This window comes from Camelus bactrianus, chromosome 22, assembly GCF_048773025.1.
Source record: "Camelus bactrianus isolate YW-2024 breed Bactrian camel chromosome 22, ASM4877302v1, whole genome shotgun sequence".
In the NCBI taxonomy this organism is placed as follows: domain Eukaryota; kingdom Metazoa; phylum Chordata; class Mammalia; order Artiodactyla; family Camelidae; genus Camelus; species Camelus bactrianus.
The window spans coordinates 13905967-13920220 of NC_133560.1; the positions used below are offsets into that span (position 1 = coordinate 13905967).

Sequence of the window (14254 nt, forward strand, 5' to 3'; positions counted from 1 at the left end):
AACTCCTTTCTTCCCATGTCCCCAAGCAAAGAACCTAGACTGTAGTTTGGGGACCGGTCACCTCTAGCCCCATCCCAACCAAATTCCTTCGAGGCCACATTCAGGAAGGCCCTCCTCGGGCCCTGTCCCAGGTGGAACACTCTCATCTTTCTGTGTGTTTCAAGTGGACCTTAACCAGACAACCACACCTCAGCCCTCCCCAACCCCAGCTCTCGGGAGGAAGCCTTTGCACTTCCTCCTTGGAGAAGCCCGTGTTTGTGATGGCCGTCACCTCCAGCTAGCAAGCCGGCCAGGCTCCCCGCTGGCCGGCTGACATCGAGGTGGGATAAAGGCAGGCCTGTGCTCCCGGCCAAGCTCCCACCCCACCCCGGAACTTGCTGAGAGGTGTGGCCCAGGATCGGGACAATGCTGTGTGGCCCTCCCCTCTGCCAGCAGTGCCAGCAGCTCTTCCCCTCCGGCCGTGGATTAAAGGGGACTGGGTAAGTGCCCAGGCGGAATAAAGCCTGCAAACATCCTGGGGACGTGCCCCTCCTTGGCAGGAAAATAGGAGCGAGGGTGAGGGTGACGGCTCGGGTCTCCCCCTGCCCCACCCCCACCACACACACAGAGCAGTTGCGTCCCCTCTGCTCAGGACCAGCTCTGCCACTAGGCAGCTGGGTGCCCGGCACACATCACTTCACCCCTCGGTCTGCACCCCCCGACTTGTAGAACGTGGCAGACAGGAAAACCTATCTCACTTGGGTAAAAGAGCTCAGGCACGCCACGAGTTTGCACCGTGCTCGGATACAGCAGGTGCTCAACACGCTCTCGTGCCAGGCATGTTGAACGAGTAAACCAGTTGCCTGAACACCACTCCTCTGACCTCACAGACCAGGTTAGATCCCAGCTTTGCTTCAAATGACTTATGATCCTTCCCTGTAGACAGTGACCTTCCCAAGGGCAGGCAGCAGGCCTGCTCAGATCACTGCGGTATCCGCAGGGGACGGTGGACAGCATAACGCCTGGTGTGTACGGTGACAACGAACACACAGGGATTTGTTTTTTCAGACTGACTTTGCCTGGCAGTGACTTTGTGTCAAAACCTCCAACAGATTTCACCCAGGCTAATAAAGGAAATGGATCCCCGCTTTCTTCAGCTCCCTGCCCTGACACTCGAGTGGAGGGTGGATGAGGGAAAATGAGGCCTGTGTTCAGATCAGGCCACAGGCAGACAGAAGGGCAGACACAGGGTTTTTGTCCCACGTTAGCAGGGGACCCACAAACAGGTCCCAACAGACAGAGCAAAGACTTCACAGGACCTCTCTCTCCACACCAGCATCTCAACAAAAGGTGTAAGGAAGGTCCTGGAGCAGCCGCTGGGATCTGGCACACAATTCCAGGCTCCCTCTCCAGCCGAGGCAAGGGTGAGCACTGGGGGAGGCAAATGGGAAGCTGGAACGGACCCCACCATGGCGAGCTGCATACGCAGTCCCCTATGGAACTGCTCCTCCGCTAGGGGGCTGTGGCCCAAACTCATTAAATCCAGAATTCCCAGCATCCCAGGCCCCGGAAACAGTGCCCACCCACACAGTGGTCCAAAGTCATTGCAGCTACTTAGGGAGACCCTGCCCTTGGCCTCTAGGGAGGACCCCTGTCACTCAGAGGCTGGTCTGGTGGGTTAGCGGGGTATTGCGCGTGCCTGGGGGGTGATTTCAAAGGACCCCATCAGGAAAGGAAGGAGGACCTTGAATATAAGCCCAGAGTCACAGATTCAGAATAGTTTTCTTACCCTAGAGAAACAATGCCTGTTCCCGCACTGCTCAGCTCCCCCTGCCCTGCGTGCCCCCCACCCCTGCCCTGAGACTCCCAAGAGACCCTCAGAACGTTTGTCCAGTGCCCCCAAATCAGAGCGGAAGCATCTGGGGGCTGGGGGAGACACCCTGCCTGACTTAACCTCTAGGCTCTTACTCAGATCACTCCATGAGGACCCAAGCATGCACTGCCACATTAAAAAGCAAGGCACATTTGGCAATCATTTCTAAACTACCCCCAATGTATGGAACAATCACTCAAAAAGCATAGCAAACTTAGGCCCTGGGAGCTCCCCAGCTTCTACTTTTTAACTAATTCTAACTAGGCACACAGGTTTCTCAGCAATGGCTCAGAGCATGCCTTTGCTCAGGGCAAACCAGGAGATGTTCCTGAGTATCTTGCACGCGTTTATGCTCCCAACAAGGGTTTCAGGCATGCCTACCAAGTGCAAGGCGTGTGCGGTCTCTTTTGCAGGTTTTGCACTTCCGAAATAACAGGTTCCTAGCCCAGCTCCAGACCTGCTGACGCCGGTCTGTGGGCTTGCGCTTCCCAGGCCCTTTTCCTCGCTGCTTCTTCACATCAGATACAAGGGACCTGATTCATTTTAGGGAGCAGGTTGCTCCAGGCAGCTGGAGATCCCGGCTGCAGCATCCTGGTCCAATGCCCTTGAAGGTGTGTGCCCCTCTTGGCCATGGGGTCTGTTAAGAAACGGGTCAGTCATTTCTCCCTGCCATGTGGTGCAGGGTAGAGCCTCTCACACCACACAAAGGCCTGAATGCCGGCAAGATTCTTGTCCTCAAACTTTTAGGTGGTTCTCCTTCTTGCTGTAACTTTATTTTTATGTTATTTATTTTTTTTACATTTTTTTTATTGAGTTATAGTCATTTTACAATGTTGTGTGTCAAATTCGTGGAGAGCACAATTTTTCAGTTATACATGAACATACATATATTCATTGTCACCTTTTTTTTTTTTTTGCTGTGCGCTACTGTAACCTTATTTATTTTAAACCTTGAACTTGGATGTAGGGTGTCACTAATGTTGTGAACCACAGCTCTGCAGAAAAACTGGGCCACAGAAGAGTTACAAATTCTGGTGAAAAGTACAAACAACAACACTTGGTAATAATAATAATAATAACAAGAACAATGAACACCTACTAAGGGTACTATGAGGGCTAAATGAAAACTCAGTAGATGCCTGGCCTCTGAAGGATGCATGATCTACTGGCCCTACCCTGGAGGGCTTGCACAGGCAAGCCTGCTGCTTCCCTTCCCTCCATCCCTGCCTGGTTGGCACCTCTGCACCCTGCAGCTCTCAGCCCAAGCCCTGCTGACACGGCCCAGGGCCCACCAGCCCACCTACCAGAACCTGTAACTCTGCTGCTAAAGCTGTCACACTGGTTGTTTTGTGTGTCTGATGGCCCTGTGGTCTCCCAGGAAGATTCATAAGGGCAGGGACATGTCTGCTTTGCTCTCCTGGTCTCTCCGGCTCCTTCCACAGCAGTTGCTACGCAGGAAGCTCCCAAGAGAGCACGGACTCTGGGACTGGACCACCTGAGTTCTGACCACAGCTCTGTCACACGCTAGCTGGGGGACCTGGGCACGGAACCTCACCTTTCCCTGCCTCAGTCTCCTTACTTGTGAAACAAGGGTAAGAGTACTGTCTACCAGGTGCCCAAGAGAAATGAGAACCTATCCACACCCCAAAGCTTATAAATCAATGTTTGGAGCAGCATTATTCATAACAGACAAAGAGTAGAAATAACCCAAATATCCATCAATGGATGAGTGGATAAACAAAATGTGGTAAATCCATAAAGTGGAATATTACTTGGCAATAAAAAGGAATTAGGTACTGACACAGTGGAAGTCATGACGTCATGGATGTACCTTGAAAACTTTATATTCAGTGAAAGAAGCCAGACACAAAAAGCCACATAGCGTATGGTTTCATTCATATGAAATGTCCAAAATAGATAAACCTATAGAGACAGAAATTAGGTTAGCGGCTGCCTAGGGCTGGGGGTAGGGATGGGAAGAGACTGAGGGGGTGATGGTTAAGGGGAGCTGGGTTTCTTTTTTACGGTGATAAAACATTCTAAAAGTGATTATGCGATGGTTGCAAAACTCCATGAACATGCTAAACATCATTAAATTGTGTATTTTAAATGGGTGAATTGTATGGTCTTTATATCTCAATAAAGCTGTTTTTACAAAAAAATCATAGTACCCATCTCCTAGGATTGTTATAAGGATTAAATATTATTTGCAAAAGTGTTTGTTACCTAAACTACGTAATAACTAGCTCATTAAACCTTGACTACACGCTGGACATTCTGCTAAGCATTTCACAAACAGAACATTATTTCAGCCACATAGCCCGTGGAGGGAAGTACTCACCCACTTTACAGATGAGGAAACTGAGGCTCTCAGAGAGTAAGTAGCTTGCCTAAGGGGATATGGCTGGTAAGTGGCAGAAGCAGGCAAAACCCGTGCTGAACCACCAGAGACAGACAGAACAATGTTCCCCAAACCTTGGGGCTCCCTGGGCTTGTAGTGGGAACCACTTGGCAAAAACAAACGACATCCTCGCTCACATCAAATGAGATCCCCACCTCCCCCACCCCCCACCCCGACCCTAAGAGCTGTCAGCTGGCGTTCTTTCTCACTAGGCGGCTAGTTGTCCCCAGGTCCCAGGCGCCCCTGCTCTGGGGGAATCTGGTTTCTTCGAGGATCCCAGCTGACGTGCTCTGCTTCTCCCCACTCAAAGCGTCTTCGATCGGGGGACTCTGGGGTCCTCACACCTGCAGGGGGTTGGGGCTTCTCTGGAATCCCTGGTCCCTACAATGGCCAGGACTCGTTTCTTAGCACCTCTCAGCACCCATTCCAATTCATACTTTCTAAATCTTAAAAAAAAATTAAACAAGGTCCTGCCACGTCTCTGTTAAAGGCTTCCCAGTGTCTTCTCACTACGTTCAGAACAAAACCCACACTCTTCCCCAGGCTTGAATACCCCTCATGTCAGGCTCTCTGACCTCCTTCAGCTCCTTCCCACCAATTCTTCCAAGGCCCCCTCCACGGCAGCCACCCCACACAGTCCGCGTCATGCTGGGAAATCGCTCCTCCTCGCTCCACGTGGCTGGCTCCTGGGTTTTCAGATCCCAGTTTAACTGTCACCTTCCCAGAGAAGTCTTACTGACTGAGCCATCCTAATTAGGTCACTCTAGTTTATTCTCCACCAGGGCACCATTTTCTTTCCTTTATGGAACTTACGACAATAGGCAATTATATGTTTATTTCTTTTTTTCAGTCATTTAGTTTCTGCCCCCCTTACCCCCATACGATGCACACTAGACTACAAGACCCACGTGAGCAAGGACCAGATCTGTCTTGTCTGTCACCAGGCCTGCACCATGGGTGCGTAACACAGATTTCAGGGTGTCTCGACCTTGGCCTTCACCATGAGCCCCTGCTGCGGGACATCTGGGGCCAGGTAACTCTTTGTTGCAGGGGAGCTGTACTGCACACTGTAGAATGTTTAGCAGCATCACTGGTTCCTGATCATTAGATGCACCTCCCAGTTGTGACAACCAAAAATGTCTCCAGACATTGCCAAATGTCCCCTGGGGCGGGGGTGGGTGGGAAAGGAGTTGACAAAATCTTCCCCAGTGACAAACCACTGATGTATCTGTTGAAAGAGTAAGTCAAAAGTAAAGAGAAAAAATAACTCATCGCAAGAGTGGGGCATATGGATATTAAGCAGACTGTCCCCCGACACATGTCAGAGTGGAAAAGGGAGGGAAGTTACAAGTTCGGGTCTTCACAGGACCCCAACGATTCTGCCACCATCAGCTGGTGTAGATGGTTGGGGGGCAGATAAGGGAGTATGAGGCAACGCTCCCTTTTCTTAGAATGCCACCCCAAACTTTACACAACTCAAGATTATCTAACGGGGTGCCAATTCCCAACTGCAGTCATGGCATGTTAGAAATGCCATGTGCTTTGCAATCGTGATGATGAATGATGGCTAGTATTAGTTGAGTACATCCACCACGCTGTGTAACACTAGGACCTGAGGTGGGCGTCATCACCGTCCCAACGCACCAGAGAGACTAAAGCACAGAGAGGTTTGGTATCTAGTCTCCCAGGCACAAGTTGCGAAGTGAAGGTGCGGGGATTTGAGCCCATCCGGTTTAAATGCAGCTGTCTTGCAATAGCCACTAATTGACATGGATTTCGCAGCAAGTCAGAACCCTCGCCACACCACTACGGTGATGAATTTCATCTTTACTCCCTACAGTGAAGCCAGTGTCTAAACACACCAGAAGGGTGTTGTTCTAGCTCAGCTCCTTCTGACTTGGGGCCCTGAGCAGGTGGGAGACCACAAAGTATTGCTTTTAAAAATAAGAACGTGCCCTGGCTCTCCTATTGGACCCAAAATTATAGAAGCAGAGATGGCTGACCACACTGGAGAGACCTTTGGAAGTCACCTACTGCTGGGGATCTCAAGCAGGGTTCTGTCTGAGGCGATGTGGGTCACCCGAGACCCACGTAACCAGGCGGGCTGGCCACAGCAGGAGAGGGAGGCAAAGGCGGGGTTCTCATGCCAGGGGTCAGGGCAAGATTCCACTGGGAGAAATGGCTCCATGGCTAAAAAAAACATGTGAAAACCCCTGATAAGAGTCCAATGCCCTTGTTATAGTTGAGGAAACTGAGGACCAGAGAGGAGAAGTGATTCGCTCTAAGCAACACAGACTTCCCAGTTCCCCTGCGGGAAGGAAATCAAAGACTTTGCAGGTGGATGGAACTGTGTTTGAATCCGGGTTCTGTCCCTTAATTAAGTTCTTTCACTTAAGGGTGTGTTGGGAGGATCAGATCACATGAAGCATGCAAAGTGCTTAGCACATTTCCTGGGGGCATAATAGATGCTCACTAACCACCTGCTATTCTCTCAGCCCATCTTTGACTTTGGTGGAACCTCAGTTGGGGAACTGCCGCTGAGATGTCCCTGCTCCCTCAGGAAGCATGCCGCAGCACCCTCGCCTCTTCCAGGGCCGTGCGATGCCAAGGAATCCTGGAAGGCACACCTCTCCCAGCAAGAAGCAGGTCTGGGTGATGAGGGAAGCGTGCCTTAGACGCTCCCACCTCGCAGCTCCCTCAGAAAGAATGTGTTGCATGATTGCCCCTTTTATCTCTATGTTTTTCAGAGAAGGGGGTGAAAAATAAAGGCCAGAACTTCAAGGTCAGGTTCACTTCCCTGCAGGCTCCTCCTGGGCTGAAATGAAATTTCAAGAATGCAGCCTCTGGGCTGCCGTTTACATTCTCACCCTCTCTGGTATCCAGGAGACCAGAGGGACCTGTCGCATTCCATCCCACCAACCAGCCTCCTCCGCGGCATCCTGCTGGGGGCAGGGCCTGCCACTGGCTCTTGGGAGGAGCATCACTGCTTAGCAGGAGGGTCCGCAATTCATTCATTTGTCCAACAGATATGCTCAGAGCTTACTGGAGCCAGGCGCTGGGGATGCAGTTTGATGGAAAACGGCCCTAGCCCCCGCTCTTGGGAAGCTTGCAGTGCTGCAGAGAAGACGGTCATGCGAATAACGTGAGCAGTTCTGCAAAGCAGCAGCGCACAGAGGCGTGAGCCTGTCTTCCGGGTGGGTCTGAACAACTCAGCAGTATGAGAGGAGGCTCCGTGGAGTAAGTGCTGATTAAGTTCAGGGCTGAAGGGGAAGCAGGTGTTAATTAACAGGTGAAGAGGGGAGGGAAGAAGGTCCACGTAGAGGCACTAGCCTTTGCAAATGCATAAAACTGCCATGCGTTGCAGACCTGTGGTCAGAGTACAGTTGGGGGGGTGGAGGGGGCAGGATGGGTCAGGAGAGGCAAAATCAGGTATTTATGTCCCATGTGCCACGCTAGAGCATCCAAGTGTTCCTAAGGCAAGGGTGGCGGGATCAGACTGATTTTCTCTCTAAGAACCTTGTACCATGGAGAGGGGAGTGAGGAGAGAAAAAGTTAGGGAACTTCAGTAGCAGCGTCCAAGTCCTCAAAATGAGGGATCTGGGCTGATGGTGGAGGGTGGGGAGCTGTGCAGGTGGAGCCTGGGTGGGCTGCCCTCCTTCCACACGTCCCTCTCCTGGCAGAACTGGCATCCACGGCAGCCACACCAGCAGTGAGTGAGCTCGGCATTTCTAGACAGACATCACTTCTGAGCAGCCTCTCTGGGTTGCAAAGGTCTCAGAGGGGCTACCCGTCATCTGACAAACCTACACTTGGCCTTGCATCAGGATCACTCCAGGCAGGAGAAGCCTTTTTCCCCACGGTGGGGTGCACAGCATCGAGGGCACGTAAAGGCGGTAAAGAGATTGTCAAGAATTGTAACGACACACACGTTTTCAGGCACCTCTAGTGTTAAAGGGGCGTTTCCTCCAGTTCCAGAAGGGAGAGGAGGGTCTGTAGAAGCTTGTTGGATGCTATGCATACAGGAGAGGTACTCAAAAAAACATTTTGAGGCAGGAATTGGGAGAGAGAAAGGGGAAGGCGACAAGACAGTCAACTGGTTGGTTAGTGATTTCTCTGAAACCCCAATGAGCCTCGGGGAATTCTTGGTCTCATGAACGGGGAGATGCTGGCTAGTTTTCAGCCAGGTTAGATGGAGATCCAAACCTGGCTGTCCAGCCCCTGGAGTTACATCCCCAGAGATTTGAAGGTCAGGAGGTCAGAAATGGGGCTTGAGACACTAAAGGTACCTCCACTCAATTTTTAAAATACAAGTTAAAAAATTAGATAAAAAATAATAAAGTCAGAAAAAAAAAAACAAAAAACAAACCACTTGCAAATACAGGCAGCAAAAACTTTCCCCTCCTTACCCATGGATACAAGCCCCTCAAATAACAAGAAAGTTAAGATTTCCGTCTCAGTTGTGTGTGGAATCTAAAAAGAAAAAAAGCTCATGGAAACAGAGAACAGACTGGCAGTTGCCTGGGGAGGGGGGCTGAATTGGGTAAAGAGGGTCAAAAGGTACAAACTTCCAGTAATAAAATAAGTCAGTCATAGGGATGTAATATACAGCATGGTGACTGTAGTTAGTAATACTGTATTGTGTTTGGAAGTTGCAAAGAATGTAGATCTTAAAAGCCTTCATCACAAGGAAAATAAAACTTGTAACTCTGTATGGGGATAGACGCTAACTAGACTTACTACAATGATCATTTCACAAGATATACAAATATCAAATCACTATATTGTACACCTGAAACTAACATAATGTTATATGTCAATTATCTTCAATTGAAAAAAAAAGATTTCCTGCGTGTCCTTCCAGAAATACTTTCACGGACACATCAGCAGGTGTATGCACTCAGACACACACACACATACACATCCACAGACACACGTCCACACGATTTCATCAAACCCAAGAGAGCAAGCCTCAATTACAAAAGTTTTATTATATATACAACAAAGAAAGAATAACACTGCCAATAAATTATGGCGCCACGCTTTATCTTAGAATATTTACTTTACATGAGTTGAAAAAGCTCATTTAGGCTTATTCAGACATAGACTTAATTATATGGCTCTCTTTTCCATATACGAAAAGAAAAAGAAAATGCATTTAGCTCAGGCGTTGATAAGACTGCACCCCTCCTCAGCTCTGAGTCACGCACACCTGTAGGGTCCTCACAGTGCCATTCTTTGTGCCACTGAGCGCTTGGGCAGTGATTCTGGAAAGGGACCTCAGATAATGCCTCTAGCTTACTTCCAAGCTGCTGAAAATTACTTTGAGTTTGGATTCTGGGGCATTCTTGACTTTCCCAGAAGATGTCAAAGACCAGACATCTAGAACAAAGATCAGTCTTAAATGGTTCAGGATTGAAACACAGAAGCGTCAAGGTACCAGTGATGCGAGCAGGAACACCAGAGTCTGTGCGGGTGTTGGCAAGGACTATGCCAACAGCATTTCTAAGATTCAGCCCCAATTTGAAGCTGTTGACGTGTTAACATTTGAAGATGTGAACGCCTTGTCTTTGAAAAGCAAAGAAACAAGTTCATCTTAAAACTACACTCCTTAAAATTACACTCCGGTGCATACGCGATCTCCCTCCGTTGACGTGGAGTCGCAAACTCAAATCACAACATGAGCCAAGCAGGCAATTGAGTGGACATGGAAAAGGTGAGGCTGTAGGAACACACAGTGGTTCCAAAGCAGTGATGCTCAAAGGGTGATCCTGGACCAGCCGCTATTTTAATTCTGCATGGGCCAAATGTTTCTGTGGGATGCAGAATCCTTTAGAGCCCCTCTGTAAGACTCTACTACATATGGATATAATGCTTTTAAACCCATTTTAAAAAACATAAAACATACTGTTCTGAATCTTCTTGTCTGCTTAATCATAGATCTTGGAGTCCTTGCCATGTCAGCACCTGGGGCTCTTCTGCACTCGGTTAACCGCCCACACGGCACTCCATTGGGTGGATGCCCCCCAAATTACCTCCGCAGCTCCCAGTGTGAGACATTTCGGCTGTCTCCTGGTTGTGTTGCTCTCACACTCAAGGCTGAGTGAGGAAATGGCAAAGCTGCTGTTTGAAGCATGACCCCGGCCCAGGGGGGAGGGGGATTCTAATGGCCCTAAACTGGGGATCGGCTGTGAGTCACCCAGCTTACTTCTTGGCAGCTCTGCCTTGAGGTCGGTTTGAGGCTCTGGGGAAGCGGGGAGGGTTTGGCTGTACAGGATTCTGGATGCACCAGCTGCTTCTTATAGTCAGCGGCTCTAGGGAAGAGGATGGTGACGAGGGTCCAACTCTTTCCTCGTCTTGTGAAGGAAAAGCCGGGCTGGTCTAACAAGATAACTCACAAGTCTAGGAATGTGAAGGAGAGGCTGGGCTGGCAGGATAACTCACAAATCTAGGTATTGGAATACTGATCTGAGTTCGGCTGGACTAACTTGTAAATCCAGGTTAATTAGTGTTGGTTTGCTGGTCATGTTTTTTGCTAGCCAGCTGGATTTTCAAAGATATATTCCTGGCTTTGGAATGTTGGTTTGCTGCCTCCCTGCCTCCACTTTTGTGATAATGATGCGGCTAAAGCTGTTCCATGCCTACTGGCCGAATACCCCAAGCTTGTACTTTACTCTATAAAACCTCATGCGCACGTCTTGGAGGTGCTCAGGGCTTCGGAGTAGAAGACCCTCTGAGCCCGCCGGCGTAATACATCTGAGTACTCCAACCCTCCGAGTGGTGCTTGTTTCTTGGCTGGCCTGTCGTTTCCGTAACAATCTCCCTCTTACTGAATTGCACAGCCTTGTGGTCCCCAAACCCAGACGCAGCCTGCCACAGTCCCAGCAACCTCACTGCATCCTTCTCCCTACTCCCCGTCCCTCTCCCTCCCCTCCCCGTTTCCTCTTCCTCCCTAGAGGAAAAGAAGAAAGAGAAAAGGCAAAAGGGGCCTCAGGGAGTGAGTGTCTGTAGAAGTGAAGGGAGGTCTTAGCTTCATTACCCCAGGACCCCCTCCCACTGAGACCTCCCTGTCCGGCACATTCCATCCACGCAGGGTGGGCTCTGTACAGGTGGGGAGAACAAGAATGATTACCTGATGCTGTGATGAGCATCCACCATCCCAATAAACCCTCGCCATTCTCCAAGTGCCGACTGTTCTCCATTTTATTGATAGGAAAACTAAGTCTAGGAGAAGGTGAATGCCTTTGCACAAGTTATGCAATTCACATGTGGTCTCCCTTCACACAACATCCCAGTTTTTCAAGGGTTTCTTCCAAGGGGGTGTTTCCTGGGTGGCAAATCGAAACTCAGAAGTCTTTTTCCTGGAGAGTGCGGGTCCCAGGCCGATCCCTAAGACCCTCCTATTCAATGTATTACATCCCTGGGTGCGATGAGGGGGATCTGGCTGGGGGTGGCGGGAAATTTGAGGCTTCTTTTAGTAATCATTCAAAGAATTTACATCTTAACCAAAGCCATAGCTATTAACAAACATTGCTTTATGGGGGAGGGTATAGCTCAAGCTGTAGAGTGCATGCTTATTAGCATGCACGAGGTCCTGGGTTCAATTCCAGTACCTCCTCCAAGTATAAATAAATAAAGCCAATTACCTCCCCTCATAAGAAAAAAAAAAAGGAGGAAAACAAACAAAAAAACATTGCTTTACACCACTTCACTTTCCCTTTTATTTTTCTACCCTTTTAATTATTGTTTAGCCCTGTTCCTCCCAATTTCATTCACTGACCACCCCTACAGGCAAAGAAGCAAGATGGGTTTTCCTAAACTCTCTTCCCTTCCAGTGGGCCACGGGCACAAGGGCCAGGGGTCCCCACAAGACGGCACTCAGGCTCTGTCTGCCGGTTCCAGGCTCATTAGCACGGCTCATTAATTATAAACGCTCCCCTCCCCAGCCAGCCCTCTTCCCCAAACACCCCAAACAGCACAGATTAAGTTTTAACTTTTGCTGGCAGGACACCTGCTTCTGAAATTCCTCCTCCCCCATGACCTCCTAGGATTTACAACACAAAGGCAAACATTTACACTGGTTAAGATTTACCAAAAGGAAGTGTGGCCTGGAATGTTTCCTTTGAAGTTCTGTCTCAAAAGAAGAAGGAGCCCTTTTTAAATAGGTAAGGTAAGAAACCTCAAAGCCGCCTCGGTGGTGTCTGACAGGCACTTAGCACAACCAGGTCTCTGCAGTTTCTCACCTGGCGCTTGGCATCAGCACACGTTAACTCCTGAACACACCTCAAAGCTGCGGGTCCTGCTGCTCCAGGATAAACGGGCTTATCAGCCAGTAATGCAATCATGTGGCTTCCTGGAAACCCTAGGGTAGAACTTTCTTCCTGAGATATTACCAAGGGGAGAGGAAGAAGAGAAGAAGGTCCCCCTACAAAGGGGGAGAACCAAAAGACAAAGCCAGCTCAAGTGGGAAGGATCCTGGGGTCCACCTGCTCGCTCCAGGCAAAGGTGATGGGTGTTCTCAGTGAGGCATGTCTGGTTTATCAGGGGTGGGCGAGGGGCTGGGGCTCAGCCGGCCCAGGGTGGATGGACGCTGGCTGAGCTGATGGAGTAAGGGCCACAAACCACAGCAAGCAGTCACCAGACACTGAGATCATATAGATGTTTTGGGGGGAAAGGAAGTGAGAAAAAATTCCCCATACCTACCCCCACAACTGCTGGTGCAGGCCGATGGAAACGCTCTAACAAGAAAAGGAAGGAGGCTGTGGTTGTAGGCCCCCTGTGTCCAGTCAGAACCTTCCACTCCTTTAATGAGCACGCCTCATAAGCAGTCAACCAAACATCCCGACCACGTGGGGCAAGTCGCAGGCGATGGCGGTGCGCACCGCCAAGCAAAGGAGAAGTGATGAAGCCAGGACTCGCCAGGAAATAGCAGCATGAGTAACCGACGTTGACCTAGGCACCTGCTGGCCGCTTCACCTGGTTGCTCACTAGTCCTCAGTATAGACCGCTGAGGTAAGGGTTCTTATCCACACCTTGCAGGTGAGATCACTGCAGCCCGCTAATCTGGCCAAGGTTGCCAACGATGCTCAAAAGCTCAGTCTCTTGCCACTGCCCTGCAGGCCGGCCTCCAGATGGAAGATGTGGATTAAAAGCAGCCTGCACGATGTGCCAGAACCACTGGACCCGGACTCCTAAAGTGTGGGAGGCCCATCTCAGCATTTTTTTCAGCTGGGTGACCTTGAGCAAGTTCCCCAGCGCCCTGAGGGTGTTTCTGATTTCTCTTCTGTCCTCAGCTGCAGCATTTCTGCCGGCTGCGTGTTGGAAGAAGGAGTCCGCATCCACGCACTTGCTCCAACTTCCTCACGGGGCCAGCTGAGCGCTCAGAACTTCACCAGCATGACTGCAACCTAGTTTGGTAAGGCTCTTTGCTCCCTCCTGGGTTCCCTATAAAGGGAGAAGCAAGTTCCCTCCAACAGGAGCTTATGTTCTCTTTATACATCCTTCCAGAGTTGGAAAAGCGGCCAACTTAATGCTCCACTACACGATTTTACACTCAGACTTTCACCACGTGGATGTCTACAAGTACCAGCCTTTCATGGTTCTTCAGTCAAGCTCAGTGCCAGCGAAGTTTCACCTTTCCTTGCCGAGAGAGCGCACATCCAGGGCCCCTGCACATTTATTCTTGGTGCCTCCGGCTTCCCAGCATCTCCTAAACCCACGGTTTCACTCAGAGGAACAGCCCGGTCCTGACTCTGAACTTGATCCAGAGGCCAAAATTACAAACCCATTTCTCGACGCTTCTAAAGCTCAGTTTTCCAGCTCATCAATTGCGGGTGAAAGGATTTACCTTGCAAGGCTGTCAGGGAAGAGTTAATGAGAACCCATCATCAACATTCCAGCACAGTAAGTGCGGGGTCCTTTAACAGACTACTTCAGTGAGTCAGTGCAAGACATGCATGTCGGAAGCAAATACAAAACTATAGGATCCGGAGTGAACAAACGGA

At 49.9% G+C, this 14254-nt stretch overlaps 1 protein-coding gene and 1 long non-coding RNA gene across 2 annotated transcripts in view; one reads left to right on the forward strand and one right to left on the reverse strand.

The window, feature by feature from the left end:
* WWC1 (WW and C2 domain containing 1) overlaps positions 1 to 14254 on the reverse strand; it is a 132028-nt gene that overhangs the window by 90735 nt on the left and 27039 nt on the right. The gene's annotated exons all lie outside the window — the stretch shown is intronic.
* LOC141574650 (uncharacterized) lies at positions 12031 to 14237 on the forward strand. Its single transcript, XR_012501595.1, has 3 exons — positions 12031 to 12755; positions 13544 to 13665; positions 13758 to 14237. It is a non-coding gene; the product is annotated as an uncharacterized LOC141574650 (long non-coding RNA).